The sequence below is a fragment of the Orycteropus afer genome, unplaced genomic scaffold (assembly GCF_000298275.1).
Source record: "Orycteropus afer afer isolate SDZICR_OR568_19922 unplaced genomic scaffold, OryAfe1.0 scaffold00097, whole genome shotgun sequence".
NCBI lineage: Eukaryota > Metazoa > Chordata > Mammalia > Tubulidentata > Orycteropodidae > Orycteropus > Orycteropus afer.
Window position 1 is genome coordinate 185,253 of NW_006921684.1, and position 18,016 is coordinate 203,268.

Consider the following 18,016-nt stretch of genomic DNA (forward strand, 5'->3'; position numbering starts at 1 on the left):
TGCCTCGGAAACCCAAGGAGGGGTCGCTATGAGTCGGGTCTGACTCTACGGCACATAACAACAACAACAACAATTTATAATACATGGATCTTCCAGTAATCATTTATCAGGGACCTCCTTAAAAATTAGTGGATAATTTTGTTAATTATTTCCCTAATTATTTACACTCCTATTTAAATGAAAATATTGTTTCTGTGTTGGAAAACAATACAAAAATTAGTCATAGTTAATCTGCTTCTTCTAACTAATCTAATGAAATTTATGGGTTATATGATATGATCTGCTATGTATACTTTCTAATTAAATAGAAATATTATGTGTACTTGAATATCATTATCTTAAAAGTCTTTTTGTTCTAGCAATAATATGTGGAGTTTAAACTATCAGGGTTTTCATTGATGTAAATAGAAAAATTTTACCTTAAAATTTTCTGGAACTCTTCATGTAGTGGCAGAATTGTGTCCATCTCTAATCGATTTAGATAAACTCTTATGTTCATTTAAACTAATTTTTTTGCTGTCATATGAAATTGGTAATCTCTTTTTTTCTCTCATTTCTTAGAGTGGGTGGAAAGAATTCTTACTTTTCTCTTAACAAATTTAACTGTAAATAGTGCATTATCCTTTCATACAATTTCAAATTTTACAAGTTAAATGGAAAATATTCATGATCTTGGGTATCCAAGGGAATATAGGAGAAGGTCAGTCACATTTAAAGATGTTTGACTTTGCCTCTAAAGAACATTCTTCAAAAACATTTTTTTTTTTACTTACAGTTCAATGCACATTTATTTTTGAAGTAAAGTTTTTATTTATGAAACATTTAAATATATTATGGTCAGTGTTCTCTCTTCCATTTTTAGTAATTTTTATGGGTTTATATTTATAGAAATTTGTGCTTCTGAACTTCATTTAAGCATGTCAACTGGATAAATAATGATAAATATTTATATCCCAAGAAGATTGGAAATACCTAAAAGGAGCATTCTTATTTAATAGACAAATATGTTTTCAAAACACATTCCCAGAATACAAACAATATATAAATCTGGCAAATATTTGTTCACATGAAAGTAGGATAGTTCCAAATTTTCTTTTAAAATAATATACTGCTGTTCATGTCCATCATTATAGAAATCATGACATCCATTTAAATGAATTCCAGAGAATCTCTAGTTATAAACTACATAATATTTCATCAGAGTCTTTGTATAATGGCCCTTAATAATCTACTCTATACACTTTAAAATCATTTCAGACTCCATGCTAATTCTCCCAAAAGGTGGAATATATCTTTTCTCTACAATTTCAGGCTTAGTCAAGTGACTTGTTTTGATCAAAGAATGTGAGCCTGTATAATGCACCCCAGGTATGGATAGAAGATTTAAATGCACCTTTGTGACTCAGTTTGTCTTTTTCTCCCATGAGAACAGCTTGTTTCAGTTCAGAGCTATCCCTGGGTCTTGGAGAAAGATGACTTGAGGATCCAAACTGGTCAAAACATAGCCTAGCTTGAGTAGAGTAGAGAAGTAACCAGCTACAGATTTGTGAGTAAGAACTAATTTTGTTGTTGAAAGCCACTGAAATTTGTAGATTATTTTCTTACCATACTGAAAACTGATATAGCCATTCTAATACATAACCTAGTATGTAACCTAATATAGTAGGTTACAGGGGAAAGAAAGTAAAATAAAGAACAATAGCTGTGTCTGTCTATTGATTAATGTTGGTTCAAATCAGTCATTCTTTCTTTCATTCATTTTCTTTTGTTTATTCAGCAGATATTTATTGGCTTGTTTATCATGTTGTTTTTGTTGTCTGATCCTGTGCTATTCCCAGAACCAGTTGTAGATCAGACTCCTGTGATCCCTAGGATTTTCTTTGGCTGATTTTCAGCAGTAGACCACCAGGCCTTTCTTGCTAGTCCATTTTCATCTGGAAGTGGTTGAAAGCTGTTCATCATCATAGTAACATGCAAGTCTCCAGTGACAGGTGAGTGGTGCCTGCACCTAAGGTTCAGTGGCCAGAATCAAACCTAGATTCATACCAAAAAAACAGACCAAACACACTGACATCAAGTTGAATTCGACTCATAGCCACCCCACCTTGGGTTTCCTAGGTGCTATCACTACGGAAGTAGATTGCCCAACTTTCCTTCTGAGGAGTGGCTGGTGGGTTTGAACCACCAGCCTTCTGACTAGCAGTCAAATACCTTAGGCACTAGGCCACCAGAGCTCCTACCTAGATTCATACAAAAGTGAAAATTCTACCACCAAACCACCAATGCTCCAATTTATTTATCATACTGGGTATAAAATATTCAACACAGAAAAATTAAAAAAAGTGTTTTTCCTTATGAAATCTACTATCTACCAGAGCAGTATATAGTAATCCTTTCAAATCAATTTCCTATAATATTCCAATGCTTAGTATATATTATTATATCAGTAAGAGCATTGAAATTTTATAATTATTCCTCCTCTCCAAGATTCAGCTTTTTCTGTTTGTATAGCATATGTTCATCATTCCAAAAAAGAAAAAAGCAAAATATGGTAAAAATGGTAAACATTGTAAACTTCTGCCAATTTTAATCTCTTTGCCCTTATTTTCCCCACAGGGAATTTTTCTTCCTTCTCAAGAATGTTCTGCAATCTCCCCAGTAAAAATCTTGACCAATGAGAGGAAGTATTTAAAAGTATCTAGTGCAACATTCTAGGATTGAGTCTGAATTACCATTGGACTTGATTTTGTGCACATGTTCTGTATCTAGGCATTGTCTTTCTTTCACAAGCAGAGACTTTTGTATAATAGGACTCTCAGCTCTCAAAATTAAGTATACATTTAATGAAACTTTCTTTATTTCTTCTTCCTTCTTTCTCTTGTTAATTTTTCCTTCCTCTGTCCATTGTTTCTTTTCTCCCTTTCTCTTTCTTTCTTACTCCTTTCTTTCATTTTCCTAAAATGGAATTCTATTTTTAGGTCATGGTTTGCAAGTTGCATAGATAATTAAGCAGGGAAAAGAAAACACAAGAAAGAACAATAGCTATGTCTATGTCCTGAGGAAGTTAATGTGTTGGGGGATTAAGAATGTAAGAAATGATGGTGGAAAATCAGATCATGAGTCATCTGTCAGCACAGGCCTCTGTGATGTATGCTTGAGCCATTTTTTTTCTGAAGCCCTGGATCCTTTAGCACTGGTGAGTCTCTTAGGTGGATGTAGTTGTTAAATTTATGTGTCAACTTGGCTGGGCCTGGTTTTGAATGGCTGGGAATGTACTTATTTCCCAGGATGAAATTGATAATCAACTCCATGGTGAGATCTACTTTGAGCAGCTGAGTAGCTGTGTTAGGGCTGTGGTCTGCTTTAATTATATAAGAAGACGCGTTGAGAAATGTCTTGGCCTTTTTGGCATATCTGAATCTTGCATTTGCCCGAGTCTTCATCTTAGTGGCTTGCCATGTTGTGTGCTCATCTTGAGACTGTTTCTGGACTTGAACTAGTGGTTTGCCCTATTGCTTGATAATTTTGGGACTGTGCCATTTTACGTGCCGACCCTGTGTTTCTCAGCCTCAGAAGCCAGCAGCTGCTTGAGTTAGAAATGCCTCCAGCTTCAGTGGACCAGGAGTAAGATGCAAAGCTGAAGCACAAGGTCAAAGGGCCTTTAACCAGCCCCAGGAGCTGGCACTTTGAACTTGGACATCTAACCTCTTAAGCTGTAAGAGAATAAATCCCTGTTTGTTAAAGCCATCCACTTGTGGTATTTCTGTTATAGCAGCACTGGGGGACCAAAACAGTGCACATATACCTTGAATGCTTACAAAGGGAGGAGTAGTGATAGGAAAGAAGCACTCTCAATGTCAGCAAGAGTGAGTGCATAGCATGCTTCAGAAATTCCTCTACTTTGAGCATAGGGATCTTTTGAGATTGTAAACTTCTCTTTTATCATGTATCACTCCCAATATTGCAATAATAATAATAAACCTGGACAAATGGAAAGTTTTCTTGAACCTGTCCGAATGCTGAGGTCATAAAGCAATTGAATTGCCTAGAATCTAAAGAGAGACAGATACCTGCAGGGAAAAATGAGACTTGAGGACTAATGTACCAGGGTAAGATACAGCCAGACACCAGAAATGTGAGTTCAACTAGAGTGATAGGCAAATTGGTAAAGGCTGGCTAAGTGCAAAAGGGAAGCCCCTGAGGACCACTATATAGTGGGGAGTCCTCACTATCTTGCCTGATATTTTCTCCATATTCCCTACTGGAAAAGATTGAAAGTCCAGAGAAGGTTCCCTCATGGTGTAGAACTAAAGTTGTTGTTGTTATGTGCCATCAAGTCAGCCCCGACCCAAGTAAAGAGGAGAAGGAAAACATATGCAAAAGAGCAAAAAAATTAAAACAAGCAAACAAAAAACCCTGAACTCTTTTTCCTTATTTCCTCTATAAAACAAACCTCAATTAGTGAGGAGTGGGCAGCAAACTCATTTCATCTAGAAAGAAACAACAGATAAAAACACAGAAATATGGGTTGAGTTCAGAAATCATCCAAGTTAGAAAACAGTGGAATGTTATCTTTAAAATGATGAAAAGAAAAAATATATCAACTCAGAATTCTATAAATAGACAAAATATTTTTCAAACATGAAAGAAAGCAAAAATTTAAATGTATAAAACACAGTCCAAAAAAACTGTGGGAAGAAACATTACAGGAAGCTTTTAAGGAAGAAAGCATGAGGTACCAAAAATTATTTTAGACATAAAAAGAGCAATAAAAAGCATAGAAATGGAATGAATGAAGGCAAAAAAAACTAATGATAAAATTTTTTAATTGTGCTTTAAAGTAACTGACAGTCTTTAACAAAAGTAATAACAGTGTGTTGTGTTTTTATAGCATATGTAAAGGTGGCATATATGACAATAATGTCATAAGGGGTGAAAAGGGTGAACTGGGGAATAGAATGTAACTACTTATGCTGCGTGGAAGGCAGGATAAGATTATTGGAAATCAGACTCTGATTAATTAAAGATGTATGCTGTAAACCCTAAAGCAGCCAAATAAAGATATTTTTCAATATATAGAAAGAAGTATACATAATAAAGTAAAAAAGGGAACAAATAAAAAATAAAATAATTAAATAGAGAAAAATCAATTAAAACCGTAATTGGCTGAGAGAAAGCTGTGTGTGAAATGTCTATTTTCTAGTCAGGCTGGGAGGAAAGAAAGACAAGCACTGCTTTATGATACTTTGAATTTTTTTTTTTTTTTTCTTTCATCCACAGATAGTTTTCTCACATACTTGCGGTGATTAGTACCTTGCTGAATTCTCCAGGGACACCCTCTGCAGATCTCTGACATTTTTCTCTCTCTCTCTGTCTCTCTCTCTCTTTCTGAAGCATTCGCCTTGTTAGTATTCTGTCCTGTCACCATAGCTGCTTTGACTTCTTCTGAATTATTAGCTCCATCTTCTTCATTCATGAATCCACCACCCCTTCCTTTGCTACAGGTGGGAAACTCTTTCAAAACAGTAAGCTGGAGCAATCTTAATGCTCATGATTCTTTTCATGCTATCTCCCAGGAATTATCATCCTTTTTTGTCTAATATCATGGTTTCTAACATACAGTATTTACAGAATTCTTTTTCTGTTATTTCATATATTCTCTGTATTTTTTTTTTTCAGGAGGAGTATATATTTATATATACTTACAATGAACAATCAAAAACTGAAATTACAAATAAAATCACTGGGGAAAACAAGAAAAAGAATTTGAAAGGTCCATGCACTACCAATTGTAAAACATTAATGAAAGAATTACAGAGCACATAAAAATAATGGAGAGATGTAGCTTGTACATCAGTCAGAAGACTCACTATTGTCAGGAGCCAATTATTTCAAGTGAAGCTTGAGATTCAATGCAACTCCAATCAACTTACCAGCAGCTTTTTTTGTGAAATTGACAAGGTGATATTAAGATTAACTTGGAAGTGCTGTAGACCTAAAATACCCAAGACAAACTTTTGTTGCTAGGTATCGTGGAGTCATCTCCGACTCATAGCAACCCTACGTACAACAGAATGGAACACTGCGTGGTCCTGTGAATATATCAGACAGTGTTTAACTTCTATTCATAAGGTTTTCACTGGTCAATTCTTTGAGAAGTAGTTGGCCTCTTCCTTCAAAATTAGTGAGGAAATATTATTATAATTATTAATTAAATATTATTTAACTTCAACATTCATTACAAAGCTATAGTAATAAAAACAATATGACGTTGTAAATATGTATAAAAATATTTACTAAATAAATAAATAAATAGGGAAATAAATAGAAAGTAGGGAAATAGATCCAACCACACGTGTTACTTTTTTCCAACAAGGAGTCCTGGTGCACAGTGGTTAAGCATTCAGTTGCTAACCAAAAGGTTGCCAGTTCAAACTCACCAGCTGTTGCATGGGAGAAAGATGTGCAACAGTCTTCTTCTGTGAGATTCAAAGCCTTGGAAACCTTACAGGACAGTTCTATTCTGTGTTATAAGTGCACCATTACTCAGAATAGCCTTGATGTCAATGGGTTTATAATGGACAAAGGAACAGAGGCAATTGAGTTAAGAATGAATATTCTTTTCAACAAATACAGCTGGAAAAATTGAATAGATGTATGTTAGGGGGGAAAAAAAAAGATGAACCTGAAAATTCATCATGAACTTAAATGTGAAACCTAAATTTATAAAACATCTAAAGTAAAACATGGGAGAAAATCCACATAACCTTAGATTTTGCAAAATATCTTAGATAAAATATCAAAAGCATAATCAATAAATAGGAGCTCTGGTAGCATAGTGCCTAAGGCACTTGACTGCTAACCAGAAGGCTGGCGGTTCAAACCCACCAGCCACTCGTCGGAAGGAAGGTTGGGCAATCTACTTCTGTAGTGATACTGCCTCGGAAACCCAAGGAGGGGTCGCTATGAGTCAGGGCTGACTCGATGGCACATAACAACAAGTCAATAAATGAAACAACTTAATAACTAGGACTTTGACTTGCCTACGTCAGGAAGAATCATGGGGAAGGTCATCATATTTGGTAAAATAGAGCCCAGCAAAGGCCAGAGAACCCATCAGTGAGATGGTTTGTACAATAGTTACAATAATGAATTCAAACATAACAACAATGATGAAAATGCCATGGACCAGGCAACATTTTGTTCTGTTATACATGGTGTTGCCTTGAGTTAGAGTTGATTCTATGGAACTAACAATAACATCAACAGTGAGACTAAATTTTAGGGGAAATCCAAAGTCATTTAATATAAGAAACATACTGAAAAAGGTGCTTTTCTATTTTCTTTCAACAATAAATCTTTGGAAGTCTATTATTAAATGTAGCAGATGTTCCAAAGTTGAGTACATGTAAAAACCACAATATGAATGCTCTTGTAACAAATACATTTAATATTTTTAAAATACACAGTTATCCCTAGATTATATGTTGGCCTAGTTGACTGCTAACCAAAAGGCTGGTGGTTCAAACCCACCAGCCACTCCTCAGAAGGAAGATTGGGCAATCTACTTTCATAGTAATACTGCCTCGGAAACCGAAGGAGGGGTCTCTATGAGTCAGGTTTGACTCGACGGCACATAACAACAATAACAAGTGTAAATTAATCAGATTATAATTTATAACTGCCAGAAGTTAGGAGTCCCTGAACCAGATTATTTAAAATTAACATTTTGTTAGGGATCACTGACCCTGAATTTGAAGGAAGATATATACCAAATTGTTCCTTCACTTCATAGGAGAAGGGCTTTATATTGCCTTTGGGGGAGGAGTGAAATATAAGCCTACCTCTTAGAATTCAACAATATTCACTGTAGTATGATAGACCTTCATTAATTAAACATTCAGTATGTGCTAAATGTTGTAGAGGACCATACAGTTCTTTGACAATATAAGGAAGAGACCTCACTTCTGGTTTGGACCACTATTGCTAAGACAAGTTCTCCTTGTCAACCATGCTTCATCAAACATCAAAGAGACTATAGCTTGTCTTATTATGTGTCAAGCATTTTCCTTGCTACTTATTACTTCTTGAAGGACAGAGAATATGAATTGACATCTCTGGAAATCACACTTTGACCTTACATTCTGTATTATTAAATGATATCAGAAGCAACACAAATAAAGTATAGTCACTTATTTGTGCAATTTAGATTGATAAGATTCCAGCACTAAAGTCTATAGACAACATACGTCTGCTGTCCACTTTGTTTTCCATGCCTAGCAAAATCCTATTAAATGAAGGAGATAGCCTAATATGGAAACTTAGTGAAACACAGCCTTAGTGAAAAACTTAGTGAGACGCACACAAACTTAGTGAAACACACCTCAGGAAAGCCCCAAGAAATCAAGTGACACAGTTACAGATAACAATCCTGGAACCCTGAGAACTCAAAGGAAGGAGAAAGAATCAGATTAAGCACTGATCAGAAAGAGAACATCAAGTGAGTAAGATTATGGTTAGAAAGTCCCTTACCAGCCACCTAGTGCAACATGGCCATTTTTAAATGGTGAGCAGTAACCCCAGGTGAGGAGCATAGGAAGGCAACTTCATGGAATTCCCAATAAGAAAGAGGGAAATTGTGTGGAGAAAACTAGTGTGAAACAAGATGAACAGGACATGAGTCAGAGCTAAGAAGTGAAAGTACAAGAAGGTGGGTGAGAACTCTACGTATTCTGGCAATCACACTGTTCACTCCCTGGCCCTCTGCCATCCTAGTGACCAGCAGCATGAGCTCACCACACTTTACCACACTGCCTACCTGAAGACCACAATATAAGCCTCCCCAATCCCTCCCCCAAGTCCAGCTCCATGTTTGGCTCACCTGCTAATCCTCTAACACCTCTCTTACTTGGCATGTGGCCATGTGTGCTCCATGCCACATGACTAATAACGATGACAGCATGTGCCCACCTTGGCCTGCCCCTTCCTTCCAATGACCTATCCAATCAGTGAAGACCAGTGCACAGTCTTGTTGCCCTACCTGCCCCAACTGCTGTCTGACCCACCCAGTGATTGGCAACCTTCAGCCAACCTGCTTATCTGCCCACCACCTCTGCCTGGTTCACCTGGTGATAAGTAGTGAGCACTTCCATGCCATTAGACTGGTAATCAGTGGAACAAGTCTGCCTTGATTTATTTAAATCCAAATAAACAACTTCCTCCCCCCCAAAAAAAATCATGTTGAAGCAGTAAAACATATAAATAAACAATAAAATAAAACCTTGATGCCTCAGAGAAAAGAGACATTATCAAATCATGAAGAAATAAGATAACTCAAATAAGTGAGCAAAATAAATGGAAAGAAAACCTTCCAGAAGAATAAATAATAATAGAATTACCTGAGCAGGAATTCAAGAGTTATACATACGATTCTCAAAAAGATCAAAGAAAAAATAGACACAACTCTAGAAGACAGGAAAACATTACAAGAAAAAAATAACAGACTTAATAGACAATTAGTACCATCTAAAAACAATAACTACTAATTAAGAAGATTAATGATAAATATCAGAAATAGCACTATGAAATGACACAGAAATAGAAATGAACCAAAAGAACAAAGAAACAGGAAGGAAGAAATGAGAGTCTAAGAGTTATTTGAGATGCCACAAAGAGGAATAATTTACACATAATAGAATTTCTAGAAGAAGATGATGATTAAAAAAAAGAAAAGAAAAGTGCAAGGAGAAGTTTTGAAGATATACTGGCAGAAAGTTTCCCAAATATGAAAGATGAGGTTTTCATGCAAGAAGTTCAACAAACCTCATGCAGCATAGACCCCAAAAGAAATTTACTCAGACATATCATAACCAAACTTTCCAAAACCAAAGAGAAAGAGAAAAATTCTGAAAGCAACTTGTAAAAATTAAATACCACTTCCAAGGGCACTAATAAGACTAAGCACTAATTTCTCATCAGAAACCATGCAGGCAAGAAGCCAACTCGATGATATATATAAACTGAAATAAAAGAATTTCCAATCAAAAATTATTTATCCAACAAAACTCTCTTTCTGAAATGAGGAGGAAACTGACATCCCCACATAAGCAGAAATTAAGGAAATTTGTAAAAATCAGATTGGTCTAATGAAAAATACTAAGAAGAGTCCTTTGGTTTGAGAATCAGTGTGTTCAGATAACAACTCGAGATAAAGACACACAACAGCATCACCCATATACCAACCTTATAATGATTTAATGAAAGTAAAACAAAATTCACTATAGGGAACCAGCGATGGTAAGCTATAAACAATGCCTACTTCAAAAGAAAAAGTGAGAATGAAAAATGTAGTTAACAGAACTTCCATGTGGAGAAGTTAAGGTAATTTCAATATATGACAGACTATTTTAAACTTGAGAGTGTACAGGTAAACTCCAGGGTTTACCCTGAAAATTAATAAATCTATTCACCAAAATAAGGAAGAAAAAAGAAAAAAACTCATTAAATACAGAAACAAGAATGATAGGAAAATAGAATCCATATATGGAGTTAACACAACACAGAAAATTAAGAAACTGTTAACACCAAAAAAAAGTATAACAAAATGAGAGCAATGAATTCATGTCTGTCATTAATCACACTGAATGTAAGTGGATAAAATGTGCAAGTCAAGAGAATGGCAGAAAGTATAAAAAAGCATGTCTCATCAATATTTGCCTATGTTGTTGCTGTTGTTGTGCCGTAGAGTCAGACCTGACACATAGCGACCCCTCCTTGGGTTTCCGAGGAAGTATCACTACAGGAGTAGATTGCCCCATCTTCCTTGTGAGGAGTGGCTGGTGGATTTGAATTGCCAGGCTTCTGGTTAGCAGTCAAGTGCCTTAGGCACTATGCTACTAGAGCTCCTATGTTGCCTATAGGAGACACAAAGACATAAATAATTAAAAAATCAAAGGATAGAAAAAATATATCAAGCAAGCAGTAATGATAAAATAGATTTTAAGTCAAAATCTATTATGAGAGAGAAAAAAAAAGGGGGGGCATTTTATAATGATTATAGGGTCAGTTCGTTGATATAAATATTTATGCACCCAATGACACAACTTCAAAATACATAAAGCAAACTGTAACAGAATTGAAAGAAGAAATAGACAGTTCTTCAATAAAGTAGGAGACTTTAAAACACCACTTTCAAAGATGGGCAAAACAACTAGAAGTAAACTCAATAAAAATACAGGAGATCTAAATAACACAATCAACCAATTCAACCTTATAGACTTATAGAATATTCCACTCAAAAACAGCATGGTACACATTCTTTTCCAACACATGTGGATGAGTCTCCAGAATGGATCACATTATAGGTCACAAAGTAAGCCTCAATAAACTAAAAAAAATCAATAAAATACAAAATAATTTCTCTGATCATAATGCTATAAAACTAGAAATAAATAACAGAAAGACCAAGAAGAAAAATAAATAAGTTCAAGGAAAATAACACCTTATTTAAAAATTATTGAGTGCATAGAAGAAATTAAAAATGCAATTAAAAAAAATTGTTAGCATCAAATTAAAATGAAGACACAACATACCAAAATTTCTGAAACACAGAAAAAGCATTGCTCAAAAAAAAAAAAAAAAAAGTTGTAGCTATAAATGCACACATCAAACAAGAAGAAAGGTCAGAAATCAGTAACTTAACATCACCACATGAACAAAGATAAAAGGAACTGCAAAAGAAGTCCAGTGTCACCAGAAGGAAGGAAATAATAAAGATTAGAGCAGAAATAAAGGAAATAGAAATTTTTTTTAAAAAATGGAAACAATCAACAAAATTAGAAGTTGGTTCTTTGAGAGGATCAATCAAATTTACAAACCACTGACTAAATTGACAAAGGAAAAAAAAATGGAAAGAAGCAAATAACACTAAAATGGAAATTGGTGACATTCCAAAAAAACTAGTCAAGACAAAAAAGATCATAACACAATATTATATAAAATTGTATTCCAATATTTGAAAACTTAGATGACATAGACCAATTTCTAAAACACGCTACCTATATAAACTAACAATAGAGTTAGAAAATCTAAGTAGACCCATGATTAAAAAAGAAATTGAATACGTCACAAAAAAGATTCCCAAGAAAATCTCTGCTCAGATATCTTCACTGAAGAATTCTACCAAACAATCAGAGGAGAGATGACATTAATCCTACTCAAAGTATTCTGGTACATGGAAAAGGAAAGGTTACTCCCTAATTCATTCTAAGAGGACAGCATACGTGATCACAAAGGCAGGCACAAGCATCACCAAAATAAATAAATAAATAAAATTACAAATCAATATCCCTTATGAATGTAGATGCAAAAATTCTCAACAAAGTTCTAGCCAATAGATTACAACCAAACCAGAAAATCAAACTTACTTACTCAATTCTGACTCATAGTCATTTCCATTGAGTTTCTAAGGCTGTAAATCTTTACAGAAGCAGACTGTGTCATCTTTCTTCCACATAGTGGCTGGGATAGTTGAACCATCTACCTTTGGATTAACAGCTAAATGCCTTAACCACCATGCCATCAGAGCTCCTTACAGATGGCAACAGCATATCTAAACAGATAAATAATAATACATCATGATCAGGTGGGTTTCAAACAGGGATGCAAGGGTGGATGAACATTAGAAAATCAATCAACATAGTTCAACACATAAATAAAAAGAAAAGGATCACACGGTCATTTCAATCAAAGCAGAAGAGACGTTTGATAAAATCCAATACTTATCTGATGAAAACTTGTAGAAAAATAGGTATAGAAGGAAAATTTCTCAACATAATTAATGCCACATATGTAAAACCAAAATTCAACTGTATTCTCAATGAAGAGAGATTGAAAGCAATCTCCTTGAGAATAGAAATGAGACATGGGTATCCATTATATCACTATTCAAAACTGAACACCAAGCCAAAGTAGTAAGACAAAAAAGGGAAATAAAGGGTATCATCCAAACTGATAAGGGGGAGCTCAGGTAGCATAGTGCCTAAGGCACTTGACTGCTAATCAGAAGGCTGGCGATACAAACCCACCAGCCACTCCTCAGAAGGAAGATGGGGCAATCTACTTCCATAGTGATACTGCCTCGGAAACCCAAGGAGGGGTTGGTATGGGTTGGGTTCCACTTGACAGCACATAACAACAACAACAACAAACTGATAAGGAAGAAGTAAAAATATCCCTATGTACTAATGACATGATCATGTGCACAGAATATTCCAGAGATTCTAGAAGAAAGTTATCATAACTAATGAAGGATTCAGAAATTGACAGAGTACAAGATAAACATGTATATGCTAATGGATTAGAAGATGTAACATTGTGAAAATGTCAATACTACATAAAATGATATATACGTATAATGCAATCCCAATCCGAATATCAACAATATTCCTTAATGAAATGAAAACATTAACCTCTAACTTTCTTTGGAAAGTAAAAGGGGCCCCGAATCACAAAATCAATTATTGAAGAAGAACAGAGTAGGAGTATTTCCACTTCCTTACAATACAGCCACTGTAATCAAAACATCCTGGTACTGGTACAATTACTGACACATTGTCCAATGAAATAGATTTGAGAACCCAGAAGTAAATCTTCCATATATAGACAATAGCTGTTCAACAAAGTGTCTCAATCTACTCACGGGAGAAGAGACAGTCCCTTTAACAAATTGTACTGCCAAAACTGGATATCCATTTGCAGAAAACATGGAACAAGATATGTATTTGCACCACACACAAAAACTAATACAAAATGGATGAAACATCTAAATATTAAAGCTAAAACTATAAAGTTCCTGGAAGATAACATAGAGACAAAGGTAAGAGTCCTACTTTTTGGCAAGAAGATAGTATCAAACAGTAATAAACATGCACAAGCAGAAGATAAACTAGATAATGCAAACCAAAAAACCGAACTCACTGCTGTCCAGCCGATTTGACTCGTAACGACCCCTCCTTGGGTTTCCAAGACAGTACCTCTACTAAAGTAGACTGTCCAGTCTTCCTTCCAAGGAGTAGCTGGTGGGTTTCAACAGTCAACCTTCTGGTTAGCAGTCAAATGCCTTAGGCACTATGCCACCATGGAGACCTCCTAAAAATTAAATACTGATGGTCCTCAAAACACATTGCTAAAGGAATAAAAAGAGAACTTCCAGATTGGGATTTTTTTTTTTTTTTTTTTCATACCTACGTATCTGACAGAGAAAGTGGATAGATAGAAATGGAGGATGTGAGGTGGAAATCATGAGAGTGCTGACATGTGGAGGAGATTGTAACTAATATAAGAGGACAATATTTGTGTGAATGGAAATATAATTTGCTAGGTAATATTTCACCTAAAACATGTTGTTGTTGTTATGTGCTATTGAGTAGGACCTGACTCATAGCGACCCCTCCTTGGGTTTCCCAGGCGTTATCCCTATGGAAGTAGATTGCCCAACCATCCTTCCAAGGAGTTCCTGGTGGGTTTGAACCATCAGCCTTCTGGTTAGCAGTCAAGTGCCTTAGGCACTAGGCTACCAGAGCTCCCCTAATATTTTTTAAAATCCTATTCACTACTCAAAACCCACTTTCATTCTGAAGCAATCTCAACTCAAGAAATGAGTGACTATCCTCTGTACTCCCAAAGATATGTTTGTTACTTTACTAATAACTCTTGACTTTTTTGGATTGTTATTTATCTGTTTAATGTCTTGCTCCAAAGTTAATGGTGAATTTTTTGAACAAAGTAACATTTCTTATTTGTATTCCAGTAGCCAGCAAGAATAAAAAAGAGGCAGCTAGGAAATAGAAAGATTTTAAAGTGAAAACAAAACATTCTCCTTGATAATATGAGCACTTAAGTGTTTAGACCAAGTCAATATTCCCTACTCTTTAATGCTATCACTTAAAGGATTCAGAAGAGTCAGGATACAGTATTTGAATAATTGTACTCACTGTAGTGCTTGGAAAAACATTTGATGCCAGTAGTTAGCATCCGAATATTATTTCTTGCACTTTTTCCTTATTCAAATTTTAATCATTATTTAGAAATGGAGTGTCCATCAGTGGACAAGAGAACTGGCTTTCTTCCAACTCTGATAAGAAGCATCAATATATAACTTGGGGCAAATCATTTTTCTCTCTGCATTAATTTCCTTTCATATAAAATATAAGGTTTAGCTTAAGCATAGCCCTTCTTAAAGCTTTCAGCCACTAGCAATTATTGCTGTTAGGATCTGCCTGTTTTTGTTGTTGCTGTAGAAGTTCTCTTTCTACGGGCAATCTACGTCCGTGGTGATACTTCCTCGGAAACCCAAGGAGAGGTCACTATGAGTCGGTCCAACTCGACGGCACATAACAACAACAACAACAACTTAAGCTAAGGGAACAATCAAGGTAGAAGGTAACAACAACAACAACAACTTAAGCTAAGAGAACAATCAAGGTAGAAGGTAACTAGATGTATAATTCACAGAGATAATTTTGTCTTAGACTGGGTTCTGCAGAGAAGTAAAGCCAGTGAAGGACAGAGAGAGAAAGAGCACTCTGGTGTTGTAGTTTTCTCTCAGTAATAATTTGTTGCCTATACAATCATGTAATATTAGTAGTGGTTGTTATACTATATTCAAGTTCAACTTGCATAATCATACAAGTTATAAATGGATAGGTCTTTTGCTTATCTGGGATACTATCAATGCTAAATAAATAACGCAATCTTCTTAGTCTTTTTTAGAAACAGATTTATAAAAATTCCAAAAACCCTTTGGATGAAGTAAAACACAAGGTTTTATTTTCTCATAATAATTCTGCATTATCATTAAGTGCTTATGTCTTAGCAATTCTTTAGGCTAACTGAAGTTGTGTAATGGATCGAATCCCATGCTAGAACTGAATGCCACATGTATATAATAAAATATTATTGATCCCATAATAGTATTTGACATGTAGAGAATAAAAATGGGGAAAGAAAGAAAGAAAGGGGAAAAAAATCAGAGTAGCATATTATAAAATTAGAGAAGTGGGATACAATGATTTCAGCTGCTGCTTTACACACGTATGGAGTTAAGTAGCCATGTAAAAATTTTACCCGACATTCTCTAAACATCATTCATTGGATAAAATTCTTTACTTGCTTTTGTTCTATGATTAAAATTCTATTTATCATAAAACAACCTCATAACCTTATTTCCTCTTATAAATGCAAACATGTAATAGCATTCAGGCCATATTAGGTCAAAGTCATTAAGGTCTTACTATGAATTTGGTGAATGAAGATCATGATTATTCTTATATCTGAATGAGATCAGGTGTCATAAAAAATGACACTTTTGATAGTAGTAGGTAAGGAATTGGTTGAAATATAACATTAAAACAACACATTCCACCATGTTCACCACTCCTTCATGATTAGTGAAATATGTACTACAATGGTATAGATTTTAGTGTAGAATATTCTAAAAATTCAATCATATTGTAGATAAACTGTATTGAATAATATGATACAAGTGCCTGTTTTAATTATTAAACTGCAGAATAAAGATCACTTTTTCCTCATTGATTATCCAATAAGGGTATAAATTATATTGCACTTTTCATGCCAGGAAGACATCTACCACCACAAACTAAGTTTCATGTTCATATAGCCCCTCTATTGTATAGTGTGTGCTTCAGCAATAAAAACTGATTTTAACACCATTTAAAATGTAGCATTAATAGGAAATTATTAATGTAAACATACACTATAAGACTTTCCAAATCAGTATATATAGTTTGTATATTGCTTTTGTTTTGAGCTACCTATGCTACTGCTGTCTTTCATCCAGGCAAATAATTTTGATTTGACTAAGTCCCTGACAGAAAATAATCTTTATCACTCACCTATGAAGAGATACAAAAAAAAGAGGAAATTGTTAATATATTTTCATTTATTTATTTGTATGCATTTTTGTAAGAATTTTTTAAAAACTTATCCTCTATAAAGATCACAGTATATATTTATAATGTATTTATTATTCATTGCATCTTTTTCGAAGGATAGTTATCAAAGCAATGTAAATGTATGTACTTATGATTATATGCTCTTGACAAATATTTTTTCTCTTCTTATATTTTGCATTGCTTTATCCAAGTTGTCATCACTACCATCATCGACAGTAGCATCATCATCATATTTAGGCAGCTTTTTAATAATTAGTTCATAGATTATTTTAAGTGAGAATTAGATAATTATATAAAAAAGTGAGTACACAATATTTTATCTCAATAAATTTGTACATATAAATATACATGGTATGAAGTTTTTTCTTATTTATACCATAAAAACTGTGATTAAAAAATAAGTCAATGAGAAAACAACTTTATAAGTGATATAATAAAATTATAGTTACATAAATTCAAAGTGTGCCATCTCAGGTACTTCCTACCTAGAAGCTTTGGTTGACTTCCGACCTAAAATTTGGCAAAACTTAGTATAGCTTAGATTACCATTTGCCTAATGATGTAAAGTTTGCTATTTTCAATGAGATATTTTAATTGTTTAATTTCTAATCAATTTAAACATGAGTGCATATTTGTGTATTTTGGTTGGTTAAAATTTTAATGAGTCTCTGGAAGGTATAACTGGTTAAGCATTCAGCTACTAACTGAAAGGTTGGTAGTTAAAACCTATGCAGATGTAACTAGGAACAACAGCCTGGCAGTCTGCTTTCAAAAGGTCACCGTAATGTATGCTTTATGGAGCTATTCTACTCTGCAATGAATGGAGTTGCCATAAGTCAGAATCAACTACACAGCAATTAGTACCTGTAATACTGGTTTTAAATGTAAAACTTTTTTTAATTTTATGTATTTTTTCCCTTGCCTTTTTATTTATATTTTAATTTATTTTTTATTGTGATTTGGGTGAAAATTTACAGAGCAAATTCACTTTCCATATAGCAGTTCACATACACTTTGTCTCATGACATTGACTACAATTT